This window comes from Oncorhynchus mykiss, chromosome 1 (assembly GCF_013265735.2).
Source record: "Oncorhynchus mykiss isolate Arlee chromosome 1, USDA_OmykA_1.1, whole genome shotgun sequence".
In the NCBI taxonomy this organism is placed as follows: domain Eukaryota; kingdom Metazoa; phylum Chordata; class Actinopteri; order Salmoniformes; family Salmonidae; genus Oncorhynchus; species Oncorhynchus mykiss.
The window spans coordinates 89,953,179-89,970,879 of record NC_048565.1 but is presented as its reverse complement, the minus strand read 5'-3'; the positions used below and the strand labels follow the sequence as shown (position 1 = coordinate 89,970,879).

General features: G+C 45.8%; 1 protein-coding gene across 4 annotated transcripts in view; it reads right to left on the bottom strand.

The window, feature by feature from the left end:
* Positions 1-220: 220 nt before the first annotated feature.
* Positions 221-17,701, bottom strand: part of LOC110489354 (activating signal cointegrator 1 complex subunit 1) — a 50,199-nt gene continuing 32,718 nt past the window's right edge. For 2 of the 4 annotated variants that reach the window (XM_036988422.1, XM_036988437.1), the window contains exon 10: positions 221-3,057. The gene's annotated coding sequence lies outside the window, so the exon portion shown is untranslated. Of the gene's footprint in view, positions 3,058-11,855; positions 11,921-17,701 lie in introns of those variants that run through there. The other 2 variants (XR_005053298.1, XM_036988432.1) reach the window with 2 other exon arrangements.

The window sequence follows — 17,701 nt, the reverse complement described above, 5'->3', positions numbered from 1 at the left end:
TTGAGTCCTGTCAGCCAGCCAATTCATTATGAAAAGATTAACACCTAACGACAAGCATTGAGTCCTGTCAACCAGCCAATTCATTATGAGAAGCCTCACCTAACGACAAGCATTGAGTCCTGTCAACCAGCCAATTCATTATGAAAAGATTAACACCTAACGACAAGCATTGAGTCCTGTCAACCAGCCAATTCATTATGAAAAGATTAACATGCACAAGTTTGAATAATTTGTCTGTTTATTATTAAAATATATTTTTTTACAGATTAATCTCATATCACAATAGTGGAACCTTATGGCATAGAGGGAAAAAATATCAAAACCAAATGTTACCCCAATGTGTCATTAACCCCAATGTGTCATAAACCCAATGTGTCATTAACCCAATGTGTCATTAACCCAATGTGTCATTACCCCAATGTGTCATTAACCCAATGTGTCATTAACCCAATGTGTCATTAACCCCAATGTGTCATTACCCCAATGTGTCATTACCCCAATGTGTCATTAACCCAATGTGTCATTAACCCCAATGTGTCATTACCTCAATGTGTCATTACCCCAATGTGTCATTAACCCCAATGTGTCAGTAACCCCAATGTGTAATTTATCCAATGTGTCATTAATCCAATGTGTCATTAACCCAATGTGTCATTAATCCAATGTGTCATTAATCCAATGTGTCATTAACCCAATGTGTCATTAATCCAATGTGTCATTAACCCCAATGTGTAATTTATCCAATGTGTCATTAATCCAATGTGTCATTAACCCAATGTGTCATTAACCCCAATGTGTAATTTATCCAATGTGTCATTAATCCAATGTGTTATTAACCCAATGTGTCATTAACCCCAATGTGTCAGTAACCCCAATGTGTAATTTATCCAATGTGTCATTAATCCAATGTGTCATTACCCCAATGTGTCATTACCCCAATGTGTCATTAACCCCAATGTGTAATTTATCCAATGTGTCATTAATCCAATGTGTCATTACCCCAATGTGTCATTACCCCAATGTGTCATTAATCCAATGTGTCATTAACCCAATGTGTCATTAACCCCAATGTGTCAGTAACCCCAATGTGTCAGTAACCCCAATGTGTAATTTATCCAATGTGTCATTAATCCAATGTGTCATTACCCCAATGTGTCATTACCCCAATGTGTCATTAACCCCAATGTGTCATTAACCCCAATGTGTCATTAACCCAATGTGTCATTAACCCAAATAGGCATTACCCCAATGTGTCATTAACCCAATGTGTCACTAACCCAAATAGTCATTACCCCAATGTGTCATTACCCCAATGTGTCATTACCCCAATGTGTCATTACCCCAATGTGTCATTAACCCAATGTGTCATTACCCCAATGTGTCATTACCCCAATGTGTCATTACCCCAATGTGTCATTAATCCAATGTGTCATTACCCCAATGTGTCATTAACCCCAATGTGTCATTAACCCAATGTGTCATTACCCCAATGTGTCATTAACCCAATGTGTCATTAACCCAAATAGGCATTACCCCAATGTGTCATTAACCCAATGTGTCATTAACCCAAATAGTCATTACCCCAATGTGTCATTACCCCAATGTGTCATTAACCCAATGTGTCATTAACCCAAATAGTAATTACCCCAATGTGTCATTACCCCAATGTGTCATTAACCCAATGTGTCATTAACCCAATGTGTCATTACCCCAATGTGTCATTACCCCAATGTGTCATTACCCCAATGTGTCATTAACCCAATGTGTCATTAACCCAAATAGTCATTACCCCAATGTGTCATTACCCCAATGTGTCATTACCCCAATGTGTCATTAACCCAATGTGTCATTACCCCAATGTGTCATTACCCCAATGTGTCATTACCCCAATGTGTCATTAACCCAATGTGTCATTAACCCAATGTGTCATTAATCCAATGTGTCATTACCCCAATGTGTCATTAATCCAATGTGTCATTAACCCAATGTGTCATTAACCCCAATGTGTCATTAACCCCAATGTGTCATTAACCCCAATGTGTCATTAATATAATCACGTTGTTTTCAGGCCTTCAACTCCAGTTGAAACGTAAACACTTCAGGAAGACAAGTTTTTAAATCAGGAAGCACGTGACTGGGGGAGATGGAGCACGATGTCCCACGGAAATGAACGGCAGCATTTTCTGACACAATTCCACTGGCATTTGATTGGCCTGCAGCCAAGTGCACGGTGACAGGGACATCCTAGAGTTTTCTGACACGGTGACAGGGACATCCTAGAGTTTTCTGACATGGTGACAGGGACATCCTAGAGTTTTCTAACATGGTGACAGGGACATCCTAGAGTTCCTGACATGGTGACAGGGACATCCTAGAGTTTTCTGACATGGTGACAGGGACATCCTAGAGTTCCTGACATGGTGACAGGGACATCCTAGAGTTCCTGACATGGTGACAGGGACATCCTAGAGTTTCCTGACACGGTGACAGGGACATCCTAGAGTTTCCTGACACAGTGACAGGGACATCCTAGAGTTCCTGACACGGTGACAGGGACATCCTAGAGTTCCTGACACGGTGACAGGGACATCCTAGAGTTTCCTGACACGGTGACAGGGACATCCTAGAGTTCCTGACACGGTGACAGGGACATCCTAGAGTTTCCTGACACGGTGACAGGGACATCCTAGAGTTCCTGACACGGTGACAGGGACATCCTAGAGTTCCTAACACGATGACAGAGACATCCTAGAGTTCCTGACACGGTGACAGGGACATCCTAGAGTTTCCTGACACGGTGACAGGGACATCCTAGAGTTTCCTGACATGGTGACAGGGACATCCTAGAGTTTCCTGACATGGTGACAGGGACATCCTAGAGTTCCTGACACGGTGACAGGGACATCCTAGAGTTCCTGACACGGTGACAGGGACATCCTAGAGTTCCTGACACGGTGACAGGGACATCCGAGAGTTTTCTGACATGTCCACCTTGTAACCCGGTCCTTCATCTCTGCAGGTCCAGTCCACCTTGAAGCTTCATCGTTCACCTCTGACCTGCGAGACACAATCGACATCAACATTGAACAGAACAGTACAAGATGCAGAGGAAACATTCATGGACTCAACATTAAAGTGGAACAGTTTTTTACCCAAACATTACAGCAACAATGGCTCTGAGTGAGACCTCCACGGCAAATGAGAAATGCATCCGTGGTTATATCCCAAATGGCACCCTATTCCCTATATAGTGCACTACTTTAGACCAGAGCCCTATAGAACCCTATTCCCTATATAGTGCACTACTTTAGACCAGAGCCCTATAGAACCCTATTCCCTATATAGTGCACTACTTTAGCCCAGAGCCCTATAGAACCCTATTCCCTATATAGTGCACTACTTTAGCCCAGAGCCCTATAGAACCCTATTCCCTATATAGAGCACTACTTTAGACCAGGGCCCTTTGGTCCTATGCTATAGGCCCCGGTCAAAAGTAGTGCACTATATAGGGAACAGGTTGCCATTTTGGAGCGTAGCCTCAGTGACTCATAATGCTGCTGGGCTGTGGTGGAGAACCAACCAACGCTGCTAGAATATTCTAGGCAGAGGGAGAATACTAAGTCTGCCTGGAGAAACTGTCTAATAAGTCATCTTAACTGGCTTACTGGCTGCAAGTAGGGGTTACTCCAAATATGTAGATTTAATTCAATTGGATTCAAACTGGGTCACACGGCTATTAAAGGTGCCAAGTTAGAGAGCAGAGGAGAGGAAGCCAGTCTGAAGTGAGAGAGCAGAGAGGAAGCCAGTCTGAAGTGAGAGAGGAGAGGAAGCCAGTCTGAAGTGAGACAGCAGAGGAGAGGAAGCCAGTCTGAAGTGAGACAGCAGAGGAGAGGAAGCCAGTCTGAAGTGAGACAGCAGAGGAGAGGAAGCCAGTCTGAAGTGAGACAGCAGAGGAGAGGAAGCCAGTCTGAAGTGAGACAGCAGAGGAGAGGAAGCCAGTCTGAAGTGAGAGAGCAGAGCAGAGGAGAGGAAGTCTGTCTGAAGTGAGAGAGCAGAGGAAGACAACTTAACAAATGTGGGAAGCATTGGAGTCAACATGGGCCAACAGCATCCCTGTGGTTATCCCATGGTTGTGTGTATTGTCTCTACAACTAAATAAACATGGTTATGTGTATTGTCTCTACAACTAAATAAACATGGTTGTGTGTATTGTCTCTATAACTGTAAATAAACATGGTTATGTGTATTGTTTATAACTAAATAAACATGGTTATTCTCTCTCTGTGTGGATAGATTGCAGGGTTAACATGGTTATTCTCTCTCTGTGTAGATAGATTGCAGGGTAAACGTGGTTATTCTCTCTCTGTGTGGATAGATTGCAGGGTAAACATGGTTATTCTCTCTGTGTAGATAGATTGCAGGGTAAACATGGTTATTCTCTCTGTGTAGATAGATTGCAGGGTAAACATGGTTATTCTCTCTCTGTGTAGATAGATTGCAGGGTTAACATGGTTATTCTCTCTCTGTGTAGATAGATTGCAGGGTAAACGTGGTTATTCTCTCTCTGTGTGGATAGATTGCAGGGTAAACATGGTTATTCTCTCTGTGTAGATAGATCGCAGGGTAAACATGGTTATTCTCTCTCTGTATAGATAGATTGCAGGGTAAACATGGTTATTCTCTCTCTGTGTAGATAGATTGCAGGGTAAACATGGTTATTCTCTCTGTGTAGATAGATTGCAGGGTAAACATGGTTATTATCTCTCTGTGTAGATAGATTGCAGGGTAAACATGGTTATTCTCTCTGTGTGGATAGATTGCAGGGTAAACGTGGTTATTCTCTCTCTGTGTGGATAGATTGCAGGGTAAACATGGTTATTCTCTCTCTGTGTAGATAGATTGCAGGGTAAACATGGTTATTCTCTCTCTGTGTAGATAGATTGCAGGGTAAACATGGTTATTCTCTCTGTGTAGATAGATTGCAGGGTTAACATGGTTATTCTCTCTCTGTGTGGATAGATTGCAAGGTTAACATGGTTATTCTCTCTCTGTGTAGATAGATTGCAGGGTAAACGTGGTTATTCTCTCTCTGTGTAGATAGATTGCAGGGTAAACAGACATTGACAGCAGCAGAGCCCCCTCCAGACTCAATCAGCATGTCATCTGCCTGCCTCAGCTACCCCGGAGTGTGTGTGTGTGTGTGTGTGTGTGTGTGTGTGTGTGAGAGAGAGAGAGAGAGAGAGAGTGGTCTGTTTATCTGTGCGTGGTCTGTTTCTCTCTCTCTCTCTGTCTGTCTTTCTGTTTGCATCGACTGGCCATCACATCAGGGTGTCTCTGTAGGCTTTTTAAAGACACTGATTGGTTAGAGCAATTGAGTGTCTCCTAGCTGAATGTCACATAAAACACATCAAAACAACAACCGCTGAACGGAGGAAGGTGCCCTGTGTCCTATTCCACAGGTAATGACATCTAACAAACGCCACAAGACATTCCCCTTCATGACAGCAGCAGCTGTCGTTGCCGTGTGCCTGTCTGGCACGTTGATAAACCATCTATCCATAGAGCTTTACAAATATGGTGTAACGTTTAACAGTCCAACAATAGAAAACAAACCCAAGAACATCTCATCATTTAAGCAGGTTAATGTTTGGTTACCAGCTGACTGAGAGGTACGACACACAACTAAAACCATCTCATCATTTAAGCAGGTTAATGTTTGGTTACCAGCTGACTGAGAGGTACGACACACAACTAAAACCATCTCATCATTTAAGCAGGTTAATGTTTGGTTACCAGCTGACTGAGAGGTACGACACACAACTAAAACCATCTCATCATTTAAGCAGGTTAATGTTTGGTTACCAGCTGACTGAGAGGTACGACACACAACTAAAACCATCTCATCATTTAAGCAGGTTAATGTTTGGTTACCAGCTGACTGAGAGGTACGACACACAACTAAAACCATCTCATCATTTAAGCAGGTTAATGTTTGGTTACCAGCTGACTGAGAGGTACGACACACAACTAAAACCATCTCATCATTTAAGCAGGTTAATGTTTGGTTACCAGCTGACTGAGAGGTATGAGGCACAACTAAAACCATCTCATCATTTAAGCAGGTTAATGTTTGGTTACCAGCTGACTGAGAGGTACGAGGCACAACTAAAACCATCTCATCATTTAAGCAGGTTAATGTTTGGTTACCAGCTGACTGAGAGGTATGAGGCACAACTAAAACCATCTCATCATTTAAGCAGGTTAATGTTTGGTTACCAGCTGACTGAGAGGTACGACACACAACTAAAACCATCTCATCATTTAAGCAGGTTAATGTTTGGTTACCAGCTGACTGAGAGGTACGACGCACAACTAAAACCATCTCATCATTTAAGCAGGTTAATGTTTGGTTACCAGCTGACTGAGAGGTACGACACACAACTAAAACCATCTCATCATTTAAGCAGGTTAATGTTTGGTTACCAGCTGACTGAGAGGTACGACGCACAACTAAAACCATCTCATCATTTAAGCAGGTTAATGTTTGGTTACCAGCTGACTGAGAGGTACGACGCACAACTAAAACCATCTCATCATTTAAGCAGGTTAATGTTTGGTTACCAGCTGACTGAGAGGTACGACGCACAACTAAAACCATCTCATCATTTAAGCAGGTTAATGTTTGGTTACCAGCTGACTGAGAGGTACGACACACAACTAAAACCATCTCATCATTTAAGCAGGTTAATGTTTGGTTACCAGCTGACTGAGAGGTATGAGGCACAACTAAAACCATCTCATCATTTAAGCAGGTTAATGTTTGGTTACCAGCTGACTGAGAGGTATGACACACAACTAAAACCATCTCATCATTTAAGCAGGTTAATGTTTGGTTACCAGCTGACTGAGAGGTATGAGGCACAACTAAAACCATCTCATCATTTAAGCAGGTTAATGTTTGGTTACCAGCTGACTGAGAGGTATGAGGCACAACTAAAACCATCTCAGCAATTAATGTCTTGTCTTGTCTTGTCTTGTCTTGTCTTGTCTTGTCTTGTCTTGTCTTGTCTTGTCTTGTCTTGTCTTGTCTTGTCTTGTCTTGTCTTGTCTTGTCTTGTCTTGTCTTGTCTTGTCTTGTCTTGTCTTGTCTGTGGTGTTCAATTAACCTGACGCCAGTTAAAAAGGTAGGACTGACCACTTAAAGGAAAAAGTTCCTCTGACCTTAAAAATGGATTAACGGCTAAATCAATTTCCTGTGTGCTGCTCCAGCCACTTCAAGCATGTAACTAACTGTATCTGCACTTCTCAAAAGGTCAAAGGTCTTTGAAATGTCTTCTGCCTTTTTCTTTCCTACACGCTTTTAAATGAGATACGGGAGCTTTCTAAGTACAATGTCAGAAATGGTACAGGATGGTTTTGAATGACAACATCGTAAACATTTGGATATTAAAAGCCAGAAGGTATCTCAGTGGATTGGCCGACTTCACTGTGTGGATCACAACAATACGCCACTTCTCCTAACTTGGTATGAAATGAAACATGTCAGTTGGGTATATAACAATATTTAGATAAGTGTTGTTTCTCTTTGAATGTCCCAAAAACACTAACTTCAGAAACTAAAATAGATTGAATACTTGTTAGAATTTGATGAAGACATTCTTATAATGGATTTTTCATTCTAGATGAAAAATCAGAAGAAGTGGATTTAATCTTTGATAGTTTAGTGCAATATTTGTAATGATCCTAGTCTTAAAGGAGGATAGGTGATTGATTTGCCCACGTCATTATTTTCAATAATCCATTGGTTTCTTTTTTGGCTCTACTAAGCAGAAATGGAGAGCTGTCAACGGATAGAGGAAGATTCCTCATCCCCCTGGGGAAAGAAGAGGCTGTTTTCTCCCTATCAGCAGATCTGTTGACTTCTGTCCTGTTAGACATGACCTGTAGGAACTAGACGTTTCTCCACATACGCTGATGCTGCAGGAAATAGACATTTATCCACGGGAAGCAGAGAAAGCATCAGTGATGCTTTAGGTGAAACCCCAAGCACAAAGAAACATCGGCATGATCTAATACTACATTTATGTAATGAGAAGAAGAAATACTTCAGAAATGATTTATTTTGAATGGCCCATGAAAACACTACAACAAAGATAGTCAACACCGAGAGAGAGAGAGACAGAGAGACAAAGAGAGAGACAGAGAGAGAGAGAGAGAGACAGAGAGACATTGAGACAGAGAGACAAAGAGAGAGACAGAGAGAGAGAGAGAGACATTGAGACAGAGAGACAAAGAGAGAGACAGAGAGACAGAGAGAGAGACAGAGAGACAGAGAGACAAAGAGACAGAGACATTGAGACAGAGAGACAAAGAGAGAGACAGAGAGAGAGAGAGAGACATTGAGACAGAAACAAAGAGAGAGACAGAGAGAGAGAGAGACATTGAGACAGAGAGACAAAGAGAGAGACAGAGAGAGAGAGAGAGACAAAGAGAGAGACAGAGAGAGAGACAATGAGAGAGAGACCGAGAGAGAGAGACAAAGAGAGAGACACAGAGAGAGAGAGAAACAGAGAGACATTGAGACAGAGAGACAAAGAGAGAGAGACATTGAGACAGAGAGACAAAGAGAGAGACAGAGAGAGAGCGAAACAGAGACATTGAGACAGAGAGACAAAGAGAGAGACAGAGAGAGAGAGAAACAGAGAGAGAGAGAGACAACAAGAGAGAGAGAGACAGATGATGAATGAATATCAGAATCCATAGAAGAAATGTCTATGGTACCACAAAATATCCCTGTCTGAACAGAACTGATTTATCCACAAAGTATCCCTGTCTGAACAGAACTGATTTATCCACAAAGTACCCCTGTCTGAACAGAACTGATTTATCCACAAAGTACCCCTGTCTGAACAGAACTGATTTATCCACAAAGTATCCCTGTCTGAACAGAACTGATTTATCCACAAAGTATCCCTGTCTGAACAGAACTGATTTATCCTCAAAGTATCCCTGTCTGAACAGAACTGATTTATCCTCAAAGTATCCCTGTCTGAACAGAACTGATTTATCCTCAAAGTATCCCTGTCTGAACAGAACTGATTTATCCTCAAAGTATCCCTGTCTGAACAGAACTGATTTATCCACAAAGTATCCCTGTCTGAACAGAACTGATTTATCCACAAAGTATCCCTGTCTGAACAGAACTGATTTATCCACAAAGTATCCCTGTCTGAACAGAACTGATTTATCCTCAAAGTATCCCTGTCTGAACAGAACTGATTTATCCACAAAGTACCCCTGTCTGTAGTGTCCTGACATGTGGTCTATGCTGCAGTGTCCTGACATGTGGTCTTCTCTGTAGTGTCCTGACTCCTGACATGTGGTCTACGCTGCAGTGTCCTGACATGTGGTCTATGCTGCAGTGTCCTGACATGTGGTCTTCTCTGTAGTGTCCTGACATGTGGTCTTCTCTGTAGTGTCCTGACATGTGGTCTACTCTGTAGTGTCCTGACATGTGGTCTACGTTGTAGTGCCCTGACATGTGGTCTACTCTGTAGTGTCCTGACATGTGGTCTTCTCTGTAGTGTCCTGACATGTGGTCTTCTCTGTAGTGTCCTGACTCCTGACATGTGGTCTACTCTGTAGTGTCCTGACATGTGGTCTACTCTGTAGTGTCCTGACATGTGGTCTACTCTGTAGTGTCCTGACATGTGGTCTACTCTGTAGTGTCCTGACATGTGGTCTACTCTGCAGTGTCCTGACATGTGGTCTTCTCTGCAGTGTCCTGACATGTGGTCTACGCTGTAGTGCCCTGACATGTGGTCTTCTCTGCAGTGTCCTGACATGTGGTCTTCTCTGCAGTGTCCTGACATGTGGTCTTCTCTGTAGTGTCCTGACATGTGGTCTTCTCTGCAGTGTCCTGACATGTGGTCTTCTCTGTAGTGTCCTGACATGTGGTCTTCTCTGTAGTGTCCTGACATGTGGTCTTCTCTGTAGTGTCCTGACTCCTGACATGTGGTCTACTCTGTAGTGTCCTGACATGTGGTCTACGTTGTAGTGCCCTGACATGTGGTCTACTCTGTAGTGTCCTGACATGTGGTCTACTCTGTAGTGTCCTGACATGTGGTCTACTCTGCAGTGTCCTGACATGTGGTCTTCTCTGCAGTGTCCTGACATGTGGTCTACGCTGTAGTGCCCTGACATGTGGTCTTCTCTGCAGTGTCCTGACATGTGGTCTTCTCTGCAGTGTCCTGACATGTGGTCTACTCTGCAGTGTCCTGACATGTGGTCTTCTCTGCAGTGTCCTGACATGTGGTCTACTCTGCAGTGTCCTGACATGTGGTCTTCTCTACAGTGTCCTGACATGTGGTCTACGCTGTAGTGCCCTGACATGTGGTCTACTCTGTAGTGTCCTGACATGTGGTCTTCTCTGCAATGTCCTGACATGTGGTCTTCTCTGTAGTGTCCTGACATGTGGTCTTCTCTGCAGTGTCCTGACATGTGGTCTACTCTGCAGTGTCCTGACATGTGGTCTTCTCTGCAATGTCCTGACATGTGGTCTTCTCTGCAGTGTCCTGACATGTGGGCTTCTCTGTAGTGTCCTGACATGTGGTCTTCTCTGTAGTGCCCTGACATGTGGTCTACGCTGTAGTGCCCTGACATGTGGTCTTCTCTGCAGTGTCCTGACATGTGGTCTTCTCTGCAGTGTCCTGACATGTGGTCTTCTCTGCAGTGTCCTGACATGTGGTCTTCTCTGCAGTGTCCTGACATGTGGTCTACTCTGTAGTGTCCTGACATGTGGTCTTCTCTGTAGTGTCCTGACTCCTGACATGTGGTCTACTCTGTAGTGTCCTGACATGTGGTCTACGTTGTAGTGCCCTGACATGTGGTCTACTCTGTAGTGTCCTGACATGTGGTCTACTCTGTAGTGTCCTGACATGTGGTCTACTCTGCAGTGTCCTGACATGTGGTCTTCTCTGCAGTGTCCTGACATGTGGTCTACGCTGTAGTGCCCTGACATGTGGTCTTCTCTGCAGTGTCCTGACATGTGGTCTTCTCTGCAGTGTCCTGACATGTGGTCTACTCTGCAGTGTCCTGACATGTGGTCTTCTCTGCAGTGTCCTGACATGTGGTCTACTCTGCAGTGTCCTGACATGTGGTCTTCTCTACAGTGTCCTGCCATGTGGTCTACGCTGTAGTGCCCTGACATGTGGTCTACTCTGTAGTGTCCTGACATGTGGTCTTCTCTGCAATGTCCTGACATGTGGTCTTCTCTGTAGTGTCCTGACATGTGGTCTTCTCTGCAGTGTCCTGACATGTGGTCTACTCTGCAGTGTCCTGACATGTGGTCTTCTCTGCAATGTCCTGACATGTGGTCTTCTCTGCAGTGTCCTGACATGTGGTCTTCTCTGTAGTGTCCTGACATGTGGTCTTCTCTGTAGTGCCCTGACATGTGGTCTACGCTGTAGTGCCCTGACATGTGGTCTTCTCTGCAGTGTCCTGACATGTGGTCTTCTCTGCAGTGTCCTGACATGTGGTCTTCTCTGCAGTGTCCTGACATGTGGTCTTCTCTGCAGTGTCCTGACATGTGGTCTACTCTGCAGTGTCCTGACATGTGGTCTTCTCTGCAGTGTCCTGACATGTGGTCTACTCTGCAGTGTCCTGACATGTGGTCTTCTCTGCAGTGTCCTGACATGTGGTCTACTCTGCAGTGTCCTGACATGTGGTCTTCTCTGCAGTGTCCTGACATGTGGTCTACGCTGTAGTGCCCTGACATGTGGTCTTCTCTGCAGTGTCCTGACATGTGGTCTAGTCTGTAGTGTCCTGACATGTGGTCTAGTCTGTAGTGTCCTGACTCCTGACCTGTGGTCTAGTCATTCCTGGAAACCTTTGCCCAGCACATCCTGAATGACATCTCTCTCTGCCAAAAGAAAAGAGTGTTGCAGCCCTTAACAATTTAATTAACCTGCAAATCAGGCCCTTTCCCCGTCCCTGTACTTACTAGGAGGGTATTATGGGATGTTTCCAAGAACGAATAAGCCAAGCTCTTGACGGTTTACCTGAGCCTGCGGTTTTCATTTCTCCCTTCCTGACAGTAACAAGCCTTAAAACTAGATGAGTCATTTGCTGCTTTTGTCAATACACCGTGGTATTTTCTACTGTCTGTCTACATGACACTGAGATCATTCTCTCTGTCTCTGTCAGTCAGTCAGTCTCAGGAGATAGGCAGTGGCTGATTAGGCCATGACTTCGGCCCGAAATGGCACCCTATGGGCCCTGGTCAAAAGAAGTGCACTATATAGGGAATAGGGTGCCATTTGGGCCAAACAGTGCATTTGGAAAGTGTTCAAACCCCTTGACTTTTTCCCCATCAAACTACACACAATACCCCATAATGACATCACAATACCCCATAATGACATCACAATACCCCATAATGACATCACAATACCCCATAAAGACAAAGCGAAAACAGGTTTTTAGAAATTCTTGCAAATGTTTATATAACCCCCCCCCCCCCCCTATGTAAATACGTTATATACATAGGTATTCAGACCCTTTGCTATGAGACTCAATGAAGCTGATCATCCTTGGAGATGTTTCCACAACTTGGAGTCCACCTGTAGTAAATTCAATTGATTGGACATGATTTGGAAAGGCACACACCTGTCTATATAAAGGTCCCACAGCACTGTCAGAGCAAAAACCAAGCCATGAGGTCAAAGGAATTGTCCGTAGAGCTCCAAGACAGGATTTTAACAAGGCACAGATCTGGGGAAGGGTACCAAAACATTTCTGCAGCATTGAAGGTCCCCTAGAACACAGTGGCCTCCTTCATTCCTAAATTGAAGAAGTTTGGAACCTCCAAGACTCGTCCTAGAGCTGGCAGATGGTCACTCTTGACAGAGCTCCAGAGCTCCTCTGTGGAGATGGGAGAATCTTCCAGAAGGACAACCATCTCTGCAGCCGTCCACCAATCAGGCCTTTATGGTAGAGTGGCCAAACGGAAGCCACTCCTCAGTAAAAAAGGCACATGACAGCCGCTTGGAGTTTGTCAAAAGGCACCTAAAGGACTCTCAGACCATGAGACAACAAGATGCTCTGGTCTGATGAAACCAAGATTGAACTCACTGGCCTGAATGCCAAGCATATTGTCTGGAGTAAACCTGGCACCATCCCTAAAGACTGGGAGACTAGTCAGGATCGAGGGAAAGATGAAAGGAGCAAAGTACAGAGAGATCCTTGATGAAAAGCTGCTCCAGAGCGCTCAGGACCTCAGACTGGGGCGAAGGTTCACCTTCCAACAGGACAACGACCCTAAGCACACAGCCAAGACAACGCAGGAGTGGCTTCAGGACAAGTCTCTGAATGTCCTTGAGTGGCCCAGCCAGAGCCCGGACTTGAACCCGATCGAACATCTCTGGAGAGACCTGAGAATAGCTGTGCAGCGACACTCCCCATCAAACCTGACAGAGCTGAGAGGATCTGCAGAGAAGAATGGGAGAAACTCCCCAAATACAGGTGTGCCAAGCTTGTTGTGTCACACCCAAGAAGACTCAAGGCTGTAATCGCTGCCAAAGGTGCTTCAATAAAGTACAGAGTAAAGGGTCTGAATACTTATGTAAATGTGATATCTGTTTTTTGTGTGTTAAAAAAATAAATTGCAAACATTTCTAAAAAACAGTTTTTGGTTCGTCATCATGGGGTATTGTGTGTAGAATAAAAACCTGTTTTTGGTTCGTCATCATGGGGTATTGTGTGTAGAATAAAAACCTGTTTTTGGTTCGTCATCATGGGGTATTGTGTGTAGAATGAAAACCTGTTTTTGGTTCGTCATTATGGGGTATTGTGTGTAGAATAAAAACCTGTTTTTGGTTCATCATCATGGGGTATTGTGTGTAGAATGAAAACCTGTTTTTGGTTCGTCATTATGGGGCATTGTGTGTAGAATGAAAACCTGTTTTTGGTTCGTCATCATGGGGTATTGTGTGTAGAATGAAAACCTGTTTTTGGTTCGTCATCATGGGGTATTGTGTGTAGAATAAAAACCTGTTTTTGGTTCGTCATCATGGGGTATTGTGTGTAGAATAAAAACCTGTTTTTGGTTCGTCATCATGGGGTATTGTGTGTAGAATAAAAACCTGTTTTTGGTTCGTCATCATGGGGTATTGTGTGTAGAATGAAAACCTGTTTTTGGTTCGTCATCATGGGATATTGTGTGTAGAATGACGAGGGGAAAAAACCCAATGAAGTCCATTTTAGAATAAGGCTGTAAGGTAAACCATCTGTGGGAAAAGGGGGTCTGAATACTTTCTGACTGTTTCTCTTCTGTCTCCGAGGCCTCTGGGCGCCAAGGAGGAGGGTTGAACAGATACATTCTATAGACACAACACAGTGTCACTATCAATGTTCTGATGCTCGGCAGGATGGCTGGGTCGGCTGGGGGCATTTACATAACCCTGTCTAATCATTGCTGTTGACAAGAATCCAGGAAGAAGGACAAATGTGTGTGTGTGTGTGTGTGTGTGTGTGTGTGTGTGTGTGTGTGTGTGGTCTAGCTGCTACAGTATCCTAGTAATGAGTGTCTTTGAGCTGACAGACAGAGCTAGCCAAGTGCACTCGGTGGTAGATATTTCCCTCCTGCATGACATGCCAAGCAAGCAGCGGGCAGCAGGACATCGCTCTGAGGGCAGGACAGGAGGAAGTGAATGTAGCTGAGCAGACTGTGACAGCAGGACATCTCTCTGAGGGCAGGACAGGAGGAAGTGAATGTAGCTGAGCTGAGCAGACTGTGACAGCAGGACATCTCTCTGAGGGCAGGACAGGAGGAAGTGAATGTAGCTGAGCAGACTGTGACAGCAGAACATCTCTCTGAGGGCAGGACAGGAGGAAGTGAATGTAGCTGAGCTGAGCAGACTGTGACAGCAGGACATCTCTCTGAGGGCAGGACAGGAGGAAGTGAATGTAGCTGAGCTGAGCAGACTGTGACAGCAGGACATCTCTCTGAGGGCAGGACAGGAGGAAGTGAATGTAGCTGAGCTGAGCAGACTGTGACAGCAGGACATCTCTCTGAGGGCAGGACAGGAGGAAGTGAATGTAGCTGAGCTGAGCAGACTGTGACAGCAGGACATCTCTCTGAGGGCAGGACAGGAGGAAGTGAATGTAGCTGAGCAGACTGTGACAGCAGGACATCTCTCTGAGGGCAGGACAGGAGGAAGTGAATGTAGCTGAGCAGACTGTGACAGCAGGACATCTCTCTGAGGGCAGGACAGGAGGAAGTGAATGTAGCTGAGCAGACTGTGACAGCAGGACATCTCTCTGAGGGCAGGACAGGAGGAAGTGAATGTAGCTGAGCAGACTGTGACAGCAAGACATCTCTCTGAGGGCAGGACAGGAGGAAGTGAATGTAGCTGAGCAGACTGTGACAGCAGGACATCTCTCTGAGGGCAGGACAGGAGGAAGTGAATGTAGCTGAGCAGACTGTGACAACAGGACATCTCTCTGAGGGCAGGACAGGAGGAAGTGAATGTAGCTGAGCAGACTGTGACAGCATGAGATCTCTCTGAGGGCAGGACAGGAGGAAGTGAATGTAGCTGAGCAGACCGTGACAGCAGGACATCTCTCTGAGGGCAGGACAGGAGGAAGTGAATGTAGCTGAGCTGAGCAGACTGTGACAGCAGGACATCTCTCTGAGGGCAGGACAGGAGGAAGTGAATGTAGCTGAGCTGAGCAGACTGTGACAGCAGGACATCTCTCTGAGGGCAGGACAGGAGGAAGTGAATGTAGCTGAGCTGAGCAGACTGTGACAGCAGGACATCTCTCTGAGGGCAGGACAGGAGGAAGTGAATGTAGCTGAGCAGACTGTGACAGCAGGACATCTCTCTGAGGGCAGGACAGGAGGAAGTGAATGTAGCTGAGCAGACTGTGACAGCAGGACATCTCTCTGAGGGCAGGACAGGAGGAAGTGAATGTAGCTGAGCAGACTGTGACAGCAGGACATCTCTCTGAGGGCAGGACAGGAGGAAGTGAATGTAGCTGAGCAGACTGTGACAGCAAGACATCTCTCTGAGGGCAGGACAGGAGGAAGTGAATGTAGCTGAGCAGACTGTGACAGCAGGACATCTCTCTGAGGGCAGGACAGGAGGAAGTGAATGTAGCTGAGCAGACTGTGACAACAGGACATCTCTCTGAGGGCAGGACAGGAGGAAGTGAATGTAGCTGAGCAGACTGTGACAGCATGAGATCTCTCTGAGGGCAGGACAGGAGGAAGTGAATGTAGCTGAGCAGACCGTGACAGCAGGACATCTCTCTGAGGGCAGGACAGGAGGAAGTGAATGTAGCTGAGCTGAGCAGACTGTGACAGCAGGACATCTCTCTGAGGGCAGGACAGGAGGAAGTGAATGTAGCTGAGCTGAGCAGACTGTGACAGCAGGACATCTCTCTGAGGGCAGGACAGGGGGAAGTGAATGTAGCTGAGCAGACTGTGACAGCAGGACATCTCTCTGAGGGCAGGACAGGAGGAAGTGAATGTAGCTGAGCTGAGCAGACTGTGACAGCAGGACATCTCTCTGAGGGCAGGACAGGAGGAAGTGAATGTAGCTGAGCAGACTGTGACTGCAGGACATCTCTCTGAGGGCAGGACAGGAGGAAGTGAATGTAGCTGAGCTGAGCAGACTGTGACAGCAGGACATCTCTCTGAGGGCAGGACAGGAGGAAGTGAATGTAGCTGAGCAGACTGTGACAGCAGGACATCTCTCTGAGGGCAGGACAGGAGGAAGTGAATGTAGCTGAGCAGACTGTGACAGCAGGACATCTCTCTGAGGGCAGGACAGGAGGAAGTGAATGTAGCTGAGCAGACTGTGACAGCAGGACATCTCTCTGAGGGCAGGACAGGGGGAAGTGAATGTAGCTGAGCAGACTGTGACAGCAGGACATCTCTCTGAGGGCAGGACAGGAGGAAGTGAATGTAGCTGAGCTGAGCAGACTGTGACAGCAGGACATCTCTCTGAGGGCAGGACAGGAGGAAGTGAATGTAGCTGAGCAGACTGTGACTGCAGGACATCTCTCTGAGGGCAGGACAGGAGGAAGTGAATGTAGCTGAGCTGAGCAGACTGTGACAGCAGGACATCTCTCTGAGGGCAGGACAGGAGGAAGTGAATGTAGCTGAGCAGACTGTGACAACAGGACATCTCTCTGAGGGCAGGACAGGAGGAAGTGAATGTAGCTGAGCAGACTGTGACAGCATGAGATCTCTCTGAGGGCAGGACAGGAGGAAGTGAATGTAGCTGAGCAGACCGTGACAGCAGGACATCTCTCTGAGGGCAGGACAGGAGGAAGTGAATGTAGCTGAGCTGAGCAGACTGTGACAGCAGGACATCTCTCTGAGGGCAGGACAGGAGGAAGTGAATGTAGCTGAGCTGAGCAGACTGTGACAGCAGGACATCTCTCTGAGGGCAGGACAGGAGGAAGTGAATGTAGCTGAGCTGAGCAGACTGTGACAGCAGGACATCTCTCTGAGGGCAGGACAGGAGGAAGTGAATGTAGCTGAGCAGACTGTGACAGCAGGACATCTCTCTGAGGGCAGGACAGGAGGAAGTGAATGTAGCTGAGCAGACTGTGACAGCAGGACATCTCTCTGAGGGCAGGACAGGAGGAAGTGAATGTAGCTGAGCAGACTGTGACAGCAGGACATCTCTCTGAG